The 13,007-nt window shown below is 59.8% G+C and overlaps 1 protein-coding gene across 1 annotated transcript in view; it reads right to left on the bottom strand.

Moving 5' to 3' along the window:
* PDGFRB (platelet derived growth factor receptor beta) overlaps positions 1-12,748 on the bottom strand; it is a 34,820-nt gene extending 22,072 nt beyond the window's left edge. Inside the window, exons 1-2 of the mRNA XM_029998223.2 lie at positions 12,329-12,748; positions 12,002-12,155 (exon numbers count right to left, since the gene is read on the bottom strand). The gene's annotated coding sequence lies outside the window, so the exon portion shown is untranslated. The remainder of the gene's footprint in view (positions 1-12,001; positions 12,156-12,328) is intronic.
* Between the last annotated feature and the right edge of the window lie 259 nt (positions 12,749-13,007).

The raw sequence follows: 13,007 nt of genomic DNA, 5'->3' as shown, positions 1-13,007 counted from the left end.
TGCTGGAGCTGGGGAGCCCGGTGCGGGTGCATGCTGGTGCTGGGCTAGCACGGGTGTTGCTTCAGCGAGCAGTGAGAGCCCTGCAGCCTCCGCCTGCTGCCTCTGGCCGCCTCCCCTGTGTTCATAGCTGGTTTTAATAAAGCTGCTGGTTTTGCAGAAAGGCATTTCTCTTGGAGATGCTTCCCAAGCAGAGTGGGAGGGTGGCAACGTCTCGTAAAGAGTGGTGACCTCTCCCTTGTTTGTCTGCTCTAGCCAGGGTGAGAGGCATGCTTGGAGATGCTGAGCTCTGCCTGTCTTGCAGGATGCACACTGAGCCTGGCTAGCAGAAGGACAAACCTTTCTCACCCTGTCACAGGGACATGTGTGCTTGCACATGTGGGTGCACACAGGCGTTTCATAAGGGATGCAAATGCACCCAGCTCACTGCCAGCCTTCAGAGCACTTGCTGTTTCCCTCCTCAATCTCAGCTTTTGTTCTCAGCAAGAGCAGTAAGATGCACCCTCTGAGTGCCAGACAAGGAGAAGCTGTGGTGGGTGCAGCCCCACTCAGTGATCCAAAAGCAGGTGCCCAGACGTTATCCCACCCAGGGACCCAAACAAGGCACCTACACGATGCACAGCTGCCTTGGATTGTCTCCTCCCATCCCTGTGGGTGAGCAGGGCGCCATGGATCCCTCGGACTGCTACATCCTTCCCACAGGCTAGGATCTGAGCATTTGCAAGCCCTGGCACCATTTGCCTCCACCCATCCTGGCACATGGCTGGAGGCCAGGGAGGTCCTGCAGCAATGCCACATCCAGTGCCCTTCACTCAGCCCTGCAGCTCCGCAGCAGCCTCCCACCTTGCATCCAGGGAGCTGAAGTCCCAGCTCTCCATCCGCACGTTATACCCCTCACCATACTCTCCTCCCCACCAGCACGGGTACAGACCTTCCCTCTGTCCCTCTCCAGCACCGTCATGCGAGGGCAAGATGTCCCTGGCCCAACAGGGCAGGGAGCTTTTCTCTTGAGCTGCACTGTTTATTATTCTAAAAGAGGAATTTGGCTGGAAGAGGAGACAGGAGGTCAGCTGGCTTGCAGGGAGGCCAGGCTGGCTGGGCGATGCAGCCCCGCGCCCACACTCAGCCCCACGAGCCTGTGGGGTGGCTGCAGTCCCCCCGGAGCTCGGGTCCCTGGGGCCACGCTGGGGCTCCTCCGAGTGCCGCGGGGGAGGACGGCTCCCCGCCAGCCTGCACGACGTGTCTCTGCTCGCCTCCGCGCTGCCGCCCAGCAAGGCTGGGAGCTGGGCACCGCAGGACCGAGAATGTCTGGGAGGGTTTTGAGTCCGAACAAGACACAGATACAGGCGACCGTCCCTGCCTGGTGACACAACCGCATTGTCCTTATCTCTCCTCTGTAATCACATCAGCCTGGCCGGCATGCTGCACGCGTGGCTGCAGGAATGCACCCGGCGGTCGCTCCTCCTCCGGACATGGAGAGCGGCAAGCCGTGTTTGCAGGCGAGATGAGGGAGAGCTGAGCCAGCTCCAGGGCTGTTGGATTTCCCAGCCCACTGCCGCACTGGTGTAAGGAAAGTGTCCTATAGCCGGCTGAGGCCAGGCGCTGCCGAAAGCCTCTTTGAGCATCTCTAGCCTCGTGTTTTTGCGGTGTGTTGCATGGGGCGAAGGGATAAAAGGGGGCACCTCGACATCCCTGAGCGGCAGCAGCACTGTGCAGAGGGCACCCCGGGCTCTGACGGCCCACGGAGCCATGCTTTCACAGGCAGAACACGGGCGAGACGGCCAGAGCAGAGAGGTCAAACGGCACGGCCAAGGCCACGCGGCACGGCCACGGCTGCGCCAGGACTGGGATTCAAGTCTCGTGATTCCCCGTCTCATGACTTTGCAACTTCTCCAGAGCAGCCCGCTCCCGTTTCTCCTGCATCCCAAATCTGACGACAGCTGAGCTTTCTCCTCCGCCTCCTCTCCCACTCCCCCACTCACTGCTGCGAGCGGCAGCCGGGGGCTGATGCCTCTGTGGCTGATGAACTTGGACAGGAATTTCTGCAGCGGGAGCAGGGCTACGCCCAGGACTTTGGATACAAGCAAGAGCCACATCCAGCCTCTGCTGGAGATGGTCCCACCTTTATTTCGGGAGGACCATCCTTCAGCCACCTCTGCCACTCCTCCCCACCTCGCAGTGCCTTGCTAAGGACCTCAAGCATCACCAGACCTTCTTGATTTATTACTGTTCCCCCACTCCAGACCTACCTCTAGTTCAAGGGTGCTAGTAAGTCAAAGATGCCTTTGCTAATGCCCAAAATATGTTGTGTGGGCTCAGTCTTGACTATTCTTGGGTAACGAGGCAAGAATTTTCTTTGACTTCACTCAGCGTGCCCTGCCACACGTCTGAGCCCCCTTCCCTCTGTGCTTGCTCCCAGCGTGTGTACAGTGCAGTGCTCACGGCAGAGCATCTCAGCATGTGTGGCAGCCACTGCTGGCACGAGCATCACACGATGTTGCCCATCCCCAAGCACTGATCACATAGGACAGGACCATTTCTAGCCCTGCAACTGCCTTAAACCATGAGAGATCTGCATAGATGGGCATCCACACCAAGGAGACCCTCCTGATCCACTGCCCTCCTCCCAAGCATGCCTAGACCACGTTTCTCGCCTTTCCTCCACAACCACTAATGCCCTGCAGAGAACCAGTCTGGGTGTCCCGCAAGCACCCCCAGAGCTGTGGGAGGTGGGAACCGGCCTGCAAAGCTGGTGCGCAGGGAAGGGGATGGCTCGGCATGCCAGGGAGGGGAAAGGCAGCCATGGCTGCCCTGACAGCCAACTTGGAAGGAGCTCTGGTCCCTACAGACCATCGACCACCAGCCAGGGGATGTGCCGTCTTCTGGAAATCAGGGTGCACAGCCCCCTCTCAGCAAATACCATTTGCATTTCCAGGGGCAATTCCTGCATCCATTGCCCCGTGTTGCTTTTCTGCCCTGGCTGTGTTCCCCTTGCCTGAGCCTCCCTGCTCCGGCGATGCTGGGCAGAGGTGCTGGCCGCTGGCCCAGCCCGCGAGAGCATCTCGGCTGGCGGCAGCAGGACCATGGCAAAGGAAGGAGCGGAGAAGCGAAGCCAGGCCTCTCACACAGCCGCCGGTCCTTTCTCTTCCTCTGTCTTTCTATTTCTAGCCCCTTTTCTTGCTGGGGCTGCGCTTCCAGGCGCTCCCACAATGCTCACTGGTCCAGCCGTCTTGCCAAGCAGGCCAGGGACATCTGGTGCAAATTAGCGGGAAGTAAAATATACTTTATTTCTTCTTTGTCTAAGTGCATCTGAGTCATTAAGTGAGATCATGGGTGCCCGTATGCAATAAAAAAAGCCCCGTATGGATCCCATGATCAATGCCCTTACAGCCAGGGAGTGAGGGCTTCTCCTGGCTGGGGGGGGGGGAACGTCCCCCGCTTTTGAAGGCAAACGGCTCCCCGAGCAAAGGCTGGTGACCCCTGAAACCCAAGCCTTGCTTGTCCGGCAATGAAACTCCTTGGCTTGTCCTGTTTTCCTCTGCCACCCTCCCCTCGTCCTCCGCGACTGCTTCTTTCCCACCCTTTAATCTAAATAAAACTGAGTGGGTTTTTTTTTTCTTCTTTTGGCTGGAATCGTCCGGAGTTGCAACATCTCTCCTCTGGGGTCCCTCGGCTCCCATGACACCATGTTTACTCACAGGCCAGATTATCATCACAGAGCCCTTTTTCTTTTTCCCAGCACATGGCTAGAATTAGGCAGGGCACACACATGGGGAGCCTGTCGTCCCAAGGCTCATAAACAGCTGCTGATAAAACACAGAGGTAGGAAATCTGAAACCAGGCTGAGGAGCAGAGGGGCTGGGGAGTCCCCGGGGTCCCACAGGCCATCCCTGCCCAAGGGATGAACACCTAGGGGCAAAACCCTCCTCGCCCAGCCATCTGCCAGCGCCAAGGGGGTCCTGAGGCTTTACCCAGGCGCTGGTGAGACCAAGGCGTGCTGAGAGCCCTGGGTGCCAGTTTGCAGCATGCCTGGGTTTGGGGTTTTCTTTTAGTCACGCAGAGGCGAGGTTTTACAAGCACTCACAGGCAGCGTCGCGAATGCCTGAACCCTCTGAGGGGTTTTGCCAGAGCTCCTTGTTCTGTGAAGATGTGATTAAAGCCACAACCCTGGTGTGGACCAAGCTCTACAGGAGATGGTCAAAGCAGGGGCAGATGCCACCTCTGGGGCAGTTTGAGCGCAGGGCCACCATGCCCACAGGCAGGGACGGCTCTCCTGCCTGCCTTTGCTGCAGAGAACGGGGCTGGCGCAACCGGGACCAGGACCCCAGATCCTGGTCCCCAGCTTTGGTGGCACCTGGAGGAGGTGGCTGTGAGGGTGCTGGTCCCGCAGCAGACGGCAGGACACGAGCTAGCCCAGCCAGCCTCCTGCGGGCCAGCCTGCCACGGGCTATCACAGGCTTTGACAACATCTGTCAGAAAGCTGAAAATGAGGACCGTGACTCCAGAGCAGGGGGGGAGGCTGCCGGGGAGGATGACGAGTCCACGTTGAGCCCCGGCGGCGTGATTCAGCAGCCCTGGGGTCAGCCGCGTGAGGAATGGGGTGGGGTGGCGAGCCCTACGCAGCCCCGCTTCGGCTGCGGCCATCCTCCCTCTCCGAGCGCGGGGCGACCGCGACGTCCGTGCCAGCGATCCAGCAAACCTCCAGCCACGGGCTATCTACCTGCAACACGTCGCGGTGAGGAGCTGGCACAGGGGGACGTGGGACCACGGCGAGCCCTGCTCTCTCACCCCTAATCCCTCCCGCTTTCCCCCTCCGTTTTAAGCCCATGGGAGATGGAGGAAACGAGTGACCTGTTTAGTGCAAGTTCAAAATAAAATGAAACATCTGTTTGGCGAGGTGCCAGCGTTATAAATAATCCCCCAGCCCCGAGTGTTGGTATTCGTGGCCCTTTCGGCTGCGCATGCTCCCCCTCTTCCGCTTTCGGAGGAAAGGCCGGGCCCCGGGGGCCGGCGGGGCTGCTCCCCGGAGCCTGCCATCTTGGCCCGGGCTGTGGGAAAACCCTGGGCGAGGACCAGGGCTCACCTGGGGCCGAGGAAGGAGGGATGGGGGCGTCGGGAGGAACGGCTGCCACGTGCCGGGCAAGGCTGATGTGATGCCCTGGCTGTCCCTTGCTCCATACCCCGCTCCTCGTCCCGGCTGGATCTTGCCCCCCTTGGTCTCCCTAGGGCAGCCGGTGGGTGCCAGGGTCATGGTGATGCTGGGGCTGGCCCTTGGTGGTGCTAGGACCGGTCTGTGGCAGTGCTGGGATCGGTCCATGGTGGTGCTGGGGGCTCGCCAGCATTTTGGAGCACAGCCCTGAAGTCTGGCGCGCACGACTGGGGATGGTCACGCCGGGCGTGGGGAGTAGGGCTGTGTTCAGCCTCGGGGCTCACCCCTTGCAGTGCGATGACCCCCCAGGGGAGGCACAAACGTGCCCCTTGGGAGCGTTTCAGCCTTTCCCACTGCCCTTCGCCAGCAGGATGCTCTAAAGGATGCAACAGAGCCCAGCCGGGGCTGTCCGTGACCATCCCCCAACTTGTCCATTGCCCCCGACAGCAAAGACATTTTCAGGAGAACACGCCACGCTGCTTCACAAGCATGTGAGCAATGCGAGTTATGAGCGTGGCTGCAGGGCACCTAAACCACGGGCCAGGACCCACGCAGCTCCCCGCGTCGCTTCACCGCTGGCCTCTCCAGCCGGCTAGCAAAGCCTCAGGGCTGGCTGGCAGCAGTGACTGAAAGAGCTCTCTGGCCCCTCCACCCCCAAATTGGCATATTCGGGGGTTCCAGTTCCCAAGCACGTGGGGCTGGATGGGGCTTGCCTCTGAGCAGAGCCCATCCGCTCGCCTGCTGCTTTTTCCCATCACTGGCAGAGTGGAGATGGGAAGCAGGGCACATCGGACCAAGGGTCAGGCACCATCCTGGCTGCTCGTCCCATGTCCTGGCACCCCCAGAGCTTTCCTCGCTCTTGTGCCGTGGCTGCCAGAAAGCGGTGGCTGCCTTCCCGCAGCGATTCAAGAGAAGCACTCTGCTAAGGTATACATGAGGAGGAAAACAGTCCCCATCAGCATCTCCATCACCTGCTCACAGTCACTGTTTGAGGGTGGCTGCTATAATGGGGCCAGGGCTGGAGCCAAAGGTCCCGGCTGGCTCTAATTAACCACTAATCATCAGCTGATGGAGGCAGGAGGAGAAAAAGAGCCATCCTGAGCCCTAGTAGCATGTAGGGGGTTTGCAAAGCCCTAGGAGCAGTCAGAGTGTTGTGATCTTACCAGCCCCGCATTCCAGTGAAGGTTGAGCAACCTGATCCTCCTCTGAAAATTTCCCTGAGATGTGGATCTGCCAGGGAGGAGGAGAAAATCTGTGTGGATGCGTTGGCTTTTCTGTTCTCGGCTGCCTGCGAGGTACCCGAGCTTAATCGCTTTGTTCTGGGGTTTTAGGCTCTCGTGGCCAGGATTAGGCACTCACCAGTTCTGCGGTCAGGGCACACTTGGCCCGTCTGCAGGACCCGGAGAGGAGCCTGGAACTGTGGCCAGGGTAGAAGAGGATAGGGCCAGGTAGTGCTGGGGTGCAAAGGGCAGAGGCTGCTTTTAGAGGGGGGCTGTGTTTGATTTAGCCCTGCTACTTCTGGGTTCCTGAGAGGGAGCAAAACGCAGCTGCTGGTGCAGCTCTTGGTGCCGGGGCCTGATCCTGCCCCCTCCTCCTTAAGCTCACCTGTGGGGCAGGAAGACCAGGGTGGTGGCACCCAGCACCAGGACTGCAGGGACAGCCGAGCTGCAGTGCTGGGGTCAGCCACCCCCATCCCATGCCACCCCCATCCCATGCCTCCCCCTCTGCCTGCTGGCAAGCTGCGGTCAGACCCCTAGCAGGCAATTCCACATGATGAGGGTCTGGGCCCCCCCCTCCTTATAACAGCAGGACCTGGGGGCAGCGATGGAGCTTTCTGGAGCAGGGGGTGCAGGAAGCTAACGCGTTCCCTGTGCATCTGCGGGTTGCACAAGGGATGCCTCCCTTTCGGATAACCTCTTCCTATGTGCTTTGGCCACGCAGCATGAGCCGTGCTTGCCATTCTGCATGCAGGGTCCGTTACAACCTCCAGCGGTTCCTCTTCCCTCACAGAGCAAAAATCAGCTCCCTTCTGCACCCATGTGCTGCAAATATCTCCTGCCCCCAAAACTCCACGGATCCTCCAGAAGAGAAGCCGAGGCAGGACTCAGGGCTGGGGCTGGCAGCTGCCAGCACCCCTGCCCTCCCCTGAGTGCAGTTTTAAAATGGGCACTGAGTCCTGCTCCCCGCACCAGGAATTCCAGAATCAGACTATATTCTCCCAAACAGCTCCCAGGCTGGAGAGGGAAACTTGGCAGCTGCCTGCGGGAAGAGAGGAGGGGACCCCTCTCGTGATGCCGGCAGCGCTCGGCCCCGAGGAAAGCAGGGTTTCTGTTCTGCAACCATTTGCTTGGCAAAGGCTGAAACCGAGGTGACTTCTAGTTTGGGAGCAGAGAATGTGCTTGCAGAGAGCGGGGCTCGAAATGGTGTATTTTCTGCTGGCCCCAGTTCAGACAAACCCACAAGCAAACATATTTTTTTTGTATAAATAAGACAGTGTGTCTCGCCAGTTAAAGCAATTCAAACATGAATGTAGCAATTTAATTGGTGCCAATTACTGTGTCTCGGTAGCATTAAGATTTCAGTCACAGACTCTTTCGCGTGGTGGATGGGCCAGAAGGGGGAAGGCAGAGGGACCGGCAGGATGGGGCCTCACACTGAGGGGCAGGTTTGCCTGTCTCCTGTCTGCTTTGGGACCCTCGTCCCTGCGAGCAGCCCTGGTGCTGCCCGTGGGGATGTGCTGAGAAGTCCCCTTCCATAGCGGGGAGAAGGTACCTCCTCCTCCATCTGCCTCCTGCTTTGCAGCCCAGGGTTTGACAGCCAGCACAGCACCCTGGTTATATCCTTGCACTCTCCAACCCTTCCCTGTTCCTGCACCCCACAGCCTCCTGCAAGCCCCATCACATACTGGGTCTCGTTGAGCCCAGTGAACGACATAAGATGGGTGTTAGCAAAGACCCAGATAGATGAGCAGGTGCCCCCGCAGGCGTGCCCTAGAGAAGATGAGTCCATCCACGGGTGCAGGACGTACACCGCTCGCACTACATCAAATTGGCTTTCCTGGCGGCAGCCTTTCTGCGGGAGCTTTTGTGAGCTCCCCGCACGGGCTCTCCACACCACAGTCCTCTGGCTCTGCAGGTTGGTGGTTGCAGGAGAAGGGTACAAACACAGACCAGGGCATGCCACAGCCTGCGTCCCAGGTTTGTGCCCAGCGACGATGAAAAAGCAGGGTGTGAGCGGCAGCGCATCACCCTACGTCTCCTCCTACCAGGCTGTGGGGGGCAATGGACCCGTGGGACCCGCTTGCTCAGCGCATGACCCATCCCAGCACCCTTCTGTGCATCCCCGGCACGTGTCCCTGTCCCGGCAGGGTCTGCTCTGTGCCCCCCGCGGTGCCGGGAAAGCGCTGCGCTTCCAGGAGGAGGTGTCCCAGTGGGAGCGGAGCAGGGCGAGAGGTGCGCTTGGCTCGGGGAGCCTAATTAGGCAACCGGGGAGAGGAGGAGGGGAAACAGCCACCCCCAAAACAAGCCTCGTTATGTCCAATTTGCCTGGCGGAGCGGAAGGAGCCTCCTGGAGCCGCTCCAGCCTCTCAGGAAACAATACCCAGTCTATACCCTCCCCTTGCAGTTCCTCTCCAGGGGATTTCTTTCCCTTGGTTAAAGTACAAACAAACAAACTCCACGAAGTGTTCGGCCCGGATCCTCCCTCACAGGGATAGGATGCGTCCAGCCGGCCCCGAGCCTGCGTGGTCCCCAGCTCTCTCCAGCTCTGGGCCAAAGGCAGCCCCCACTGCCAGCACCAGCAGCTGCGCTCCCATGGGATTTGGCCACCACACGGCTCCTCTGCTCCCTGCCCTTTGCTGCTGCATCCCGGGAAGAGGCTTCGCCGAAACCTGACCCTATGACCACCATTGCGATCCCATCCTGCTTCAGCATGGCATCAGACCCTGTGGCCAGAGGGACCTTGGGGACAGCCTGGCCCCGGAGTGGAGCCAGGCGGAGAAGTCCCTGCCCGGACCCTCTGGCAGCGGCCGGTCATACCTGTCTGTCATTTGGCCAACGCTGCGGCCAGCCAACATGGTCTCTTCTTGTACGGCATTGCTCTCGTAGCTAGAGAGCATTTCTTAACCTCAGCTTTCCTCTGGTGCTCACTAAGACAATTTCGTCTTGCCCTAGTCCTGGAGAAGGGCCCAGTGCTCTCCTCTTCCTAACAGTGTTCTGAATGCTTTGGAAATCCTGTCGCAGACCCATCAAAAATGAGGCTGAAAGAGATCACAGGGTCATTGCCCTGCTGCGGTGCCCGCATCTCCCCAGCCAGAGGTTTGCCCGACACGTCCTTTGAAACCTGTGGGGCTGAAGGCACCCAGCCTCATGTCTTTAAACCTACAGACATTTCCCCTAAAAGCTAACTTTTTTCTTTGCAATGACCTTTCCCATGCACGAAGACTGCGTGCTACCACCCCACAACACCCAGTGAGCAGTGAGCCCCATCAACCCCTCTCCCAGTCCTCTGCAGCCTCTCCTGGGCTTCTGATCACCCTCCCTGCTCTCCCTGAGCCTTTCCACTCCACGTGCATCCCTGCTGAAGCGCTCGGCATCACTTGCTGGGAAGGACCCGCTCTCTCCACCCTGCTTGTTCGTGCTGCCTCCAACCATGTGCCTTTCAGCACATCCCACGGGAAGAGCTGCGGGTTTTCCTGCACCACGCTGCAATCTGGTTTGTGTCTACTATAGCCCCCAGATCCTTTCCCACTGTACAAGCTGCCTGGGCCATTAGCTCCCAAGATCATACACAGCCATTTAATATTTCCTTCCTAATGGCAGCATGCTGTCACAGCTTGCTGTTGTCTGGTTGATGCCGGACTCCTCCTGGAGACCGTGGGATCCTCCTGTGTTCCAATCTGCCCGCACAGCGGCTGCCCACCCAGCTTGGTGTCAGCCCAGAATTTAGTACGTGCGCTCATCCGTCACCCAGGCAGTTAATGTAGAGATTGCAGAGGACCAAGCCCGGGCCACAGCCCTGCGGGACTCCACTAGAAATGCCCAGGACTTTGGACAACAAGCCATGGCTAACTTCTCCCTGACTGCAGCATTACAGCTGGCCGTGCTTGTGTTCAGACCGTGCTCCCCGCAGGCACCCTGAACCCCCAGCCCTGTGCGGGGATGCGGGGGATGAGCCGAGGGCAGGTAATCGGGTGGCTGCGGTCCCTCCGCCTGCTCCTTCAGCGAGGACCCTCCGTGCTGTTGAGCTGGAGGAAGGCACAGCTGGTTTTAGGGAGAGAGAAAAGCCCTTCGCATGCTGCAAATGGGTCGCTGTGACTTGTTGCTTCTCCAACACGCTGACCCCTCTTGACGCATAGACTGACTTGGGGGTGTTTCCTGAACCCAGGGACACTGCCCGGGGTTGGCAGCTGCCACCAGGGCCACAGCACACCTGAGCTTAAGTGATATCAATACCAAGGAGTGACTTCAAGCCTCGTATCAGACTGTGATCAGGGCTGGCTGCCAACCGGGGTGGCTACCTGGTGGCTCCCACTCCAAGCCCTCCCGGCACATGCCCTCTGCCAGGCAAAGCCACGTCTTTGCCACCGGCTCTGGCTGCCCGAATGAAACGTGCCCCTTTCCCGAGAGCATGGGGTGCACAGGCACCTTGTCCTGCAGGGTGTTGAGGGGGAAATGACCCTTCAACAGCCCCTCGATGGCCCCTGGGGAGCACTGGGGCTCAACATTGCTGGTCCTTGTCATCGATGGGAGAACTTCTGAAAAGATTTGAGACTGTCGAGCCCCTGCAAACAGGGTTTGCTCTCCAACCCGACTACTTTTAGCTATTTGCCCGCTGCTTTAAGAAGCCCCAGGTGCTCTGAGGCAAGGATGGAGCAGCGCAACATCCCTTTCCACCACAAGTCCTGCTTTGAATGTCTCCCGGTTGGCAGGTGAGTGCAGGAGCTGGATGCTCTGAGCCCACAATGGTCCCAGTGTGAACACCAAAACCCTGCAGATCATGCAACTCCCTGTCCCCGGCCTGTCGGGGCTGCCTGAGTCAGCACAGCTTCACTCCAGACCAGCTCCAGCCTGTTGGAGGCCCTCAGCTCCTGGGCTCTTGGGACAGCAGAGCGGTTGCCCACATCCATGCCTAGAGGGATTTCACCCCCCTCCGGTACCCGGCACGCCAGGGCGCAGGCTGAGAGCAGGGCTTGCAGATGTCCCTGTCCACCGTGGCCTGGCCCATGGGGACAGGAGTCCCGCCAAGGGCACAGGCTGAAGCGTCGTGGTCCTAGGAGCACCCTGCATTTAGGGATGGCCGTGGACGCGTTCGGACGGTCTAACGCTTCGGTGATGCTGCTCTGCAGTGGGGCACGCTCACGCCTCTAAAATGTCTCACTGGGAACAGCGAGAAGCCCCTTCCCCACGCAGATCCCAGCCCTCCCACAGCCGCCGGGCTGGGAGAGCCAGGGTAACCCCCCAACCCGGGGAGGGACCGAGAGCTCCCCAGGGAGAAGCAGAGATCCCCCGGGCCCTGCTCCCGCTGCAGCGGGGTCCCCTCTCCTGCCCCACAGCCGCAGCATCCCCTTGGCTCCCAGCAGCCATCCCAACCCAGGACCTGGCGAGAGTTGACGGGACGGCTTTTCCCGTGGGATGCCGCAGAACTCGGCTGCTCTCCACCGAACACCACCTCCCCAGGGCTTGGCGGGGGCATTTTGGGGTGCCAGCCCCTTGCAGGGCAGCAAAGCCCCTTCCAGAGCGACCAGTCTGGCTTGGGGAGAGGGTACCTGGGGTCCGTACCACCTCCAGCGTGAGGTTTCCCGTCCGGAGAGCGGGAGGGCGAGCCGGCACCCGGGTGGGCGACGCGAGGGCTTACCTTGGGCAGGGTCCCACCGGGCGAGCGCCTGCGCCGCACGTCCCACGGGCGCTGGCCGCCCCGAAATTCTTTCCTCTCCTCCGCGCTCTTTATCTGCTGCCTGCCGAGGCTCTCCCTGCCCTCCCAGCCTTCCCCAGCTGGCAAGGCTTTTCCACTTAAAGGAGAAAGAGAGGGAAGGGAAGAAATGAAGTGGAGGGGAGGAGGGGGAAAAAAAAATAAAATAAAATCAAAAGGAGAGGCAAGGCTGTGCCAGGGCTGGGCTGCAGCCAAGCCCTCGCTCTGCTCTCCAGTGCATCTCAGCAGCACCCCGAGCAGCCCCCAGCCCACCTGGGAGGGGGTCCGGCCGCCTCGGGCCTCAGCGTGGAGTAAAGCCCCGAGCCGAGGGATGTGCACGCGTGTGTGTGTGCGTGTATAAATAAAAGAGACCTCGGGAGGAGGAGAAGGGGGGAGGTTGCCTCGCCAATGAGGAGCGGAGTCCCTCCGACTTCCTCCCTCCACCCTCTGCGGGGACCCTTTGCAGAGCAAAACTTGCGATTAAAGCCCGGCAGACCAGCGCGATGGGGGGACAAAAATTTTAAAAAAGGAGGAGAAGCCGAAGTGGCTGCAAGGAGAGGGGAGTTTTGCCGCAGGCTGCCGATGAGGGGGAGCGGCGAGGGCCCAGCTAACGGGAAACAAAAGGAGCCCGGACCAGCCCGGCTCTCGCCTCCTTAAACCGGAGGGAAGGAGCTGCTCTCTCCCTGTGTCTGCTTTCAATTCTGGCCTTTTTCCCTGTTTTCTTTTTCTTTTCTTTTCTTTTTTTTTTTCCCCTCAAGCCCCCCCCTCCCGTTTTCTTTTTTTTTTTTTTTTTTCCCTTTCTCAGGATATGAGGGGATGTTTAGAAAATCCGCTGCCCACGCCAGCAGCTGACTCATGTTTTTATTAAAGAAGGCCTGTACTGAACCGACTCCGCGTATTCCCCCCGGACGCCTCCCCGGGCCGTGCCGAGCCGGCACTGTGCCTCTCGCCC

Source organism: Aquila chrysaetos, chromosome 22 (genome assembly GCF_900496995.4).
Source record: "Aquila chrysaetos chrysaetos chromosome 22, bAquChr1.4, whole genome shotgun sequence".
NCBI lineage: Eukaryota > Metazoa > Chordata > Aves > Accipitriformes > Accipitridae > Aquila > Aquila chrysaetos.
Note: the sequence above shows the minus strand (reverse complement) of the source record. Positions and strands in the feature narration are given on the sequence as shown.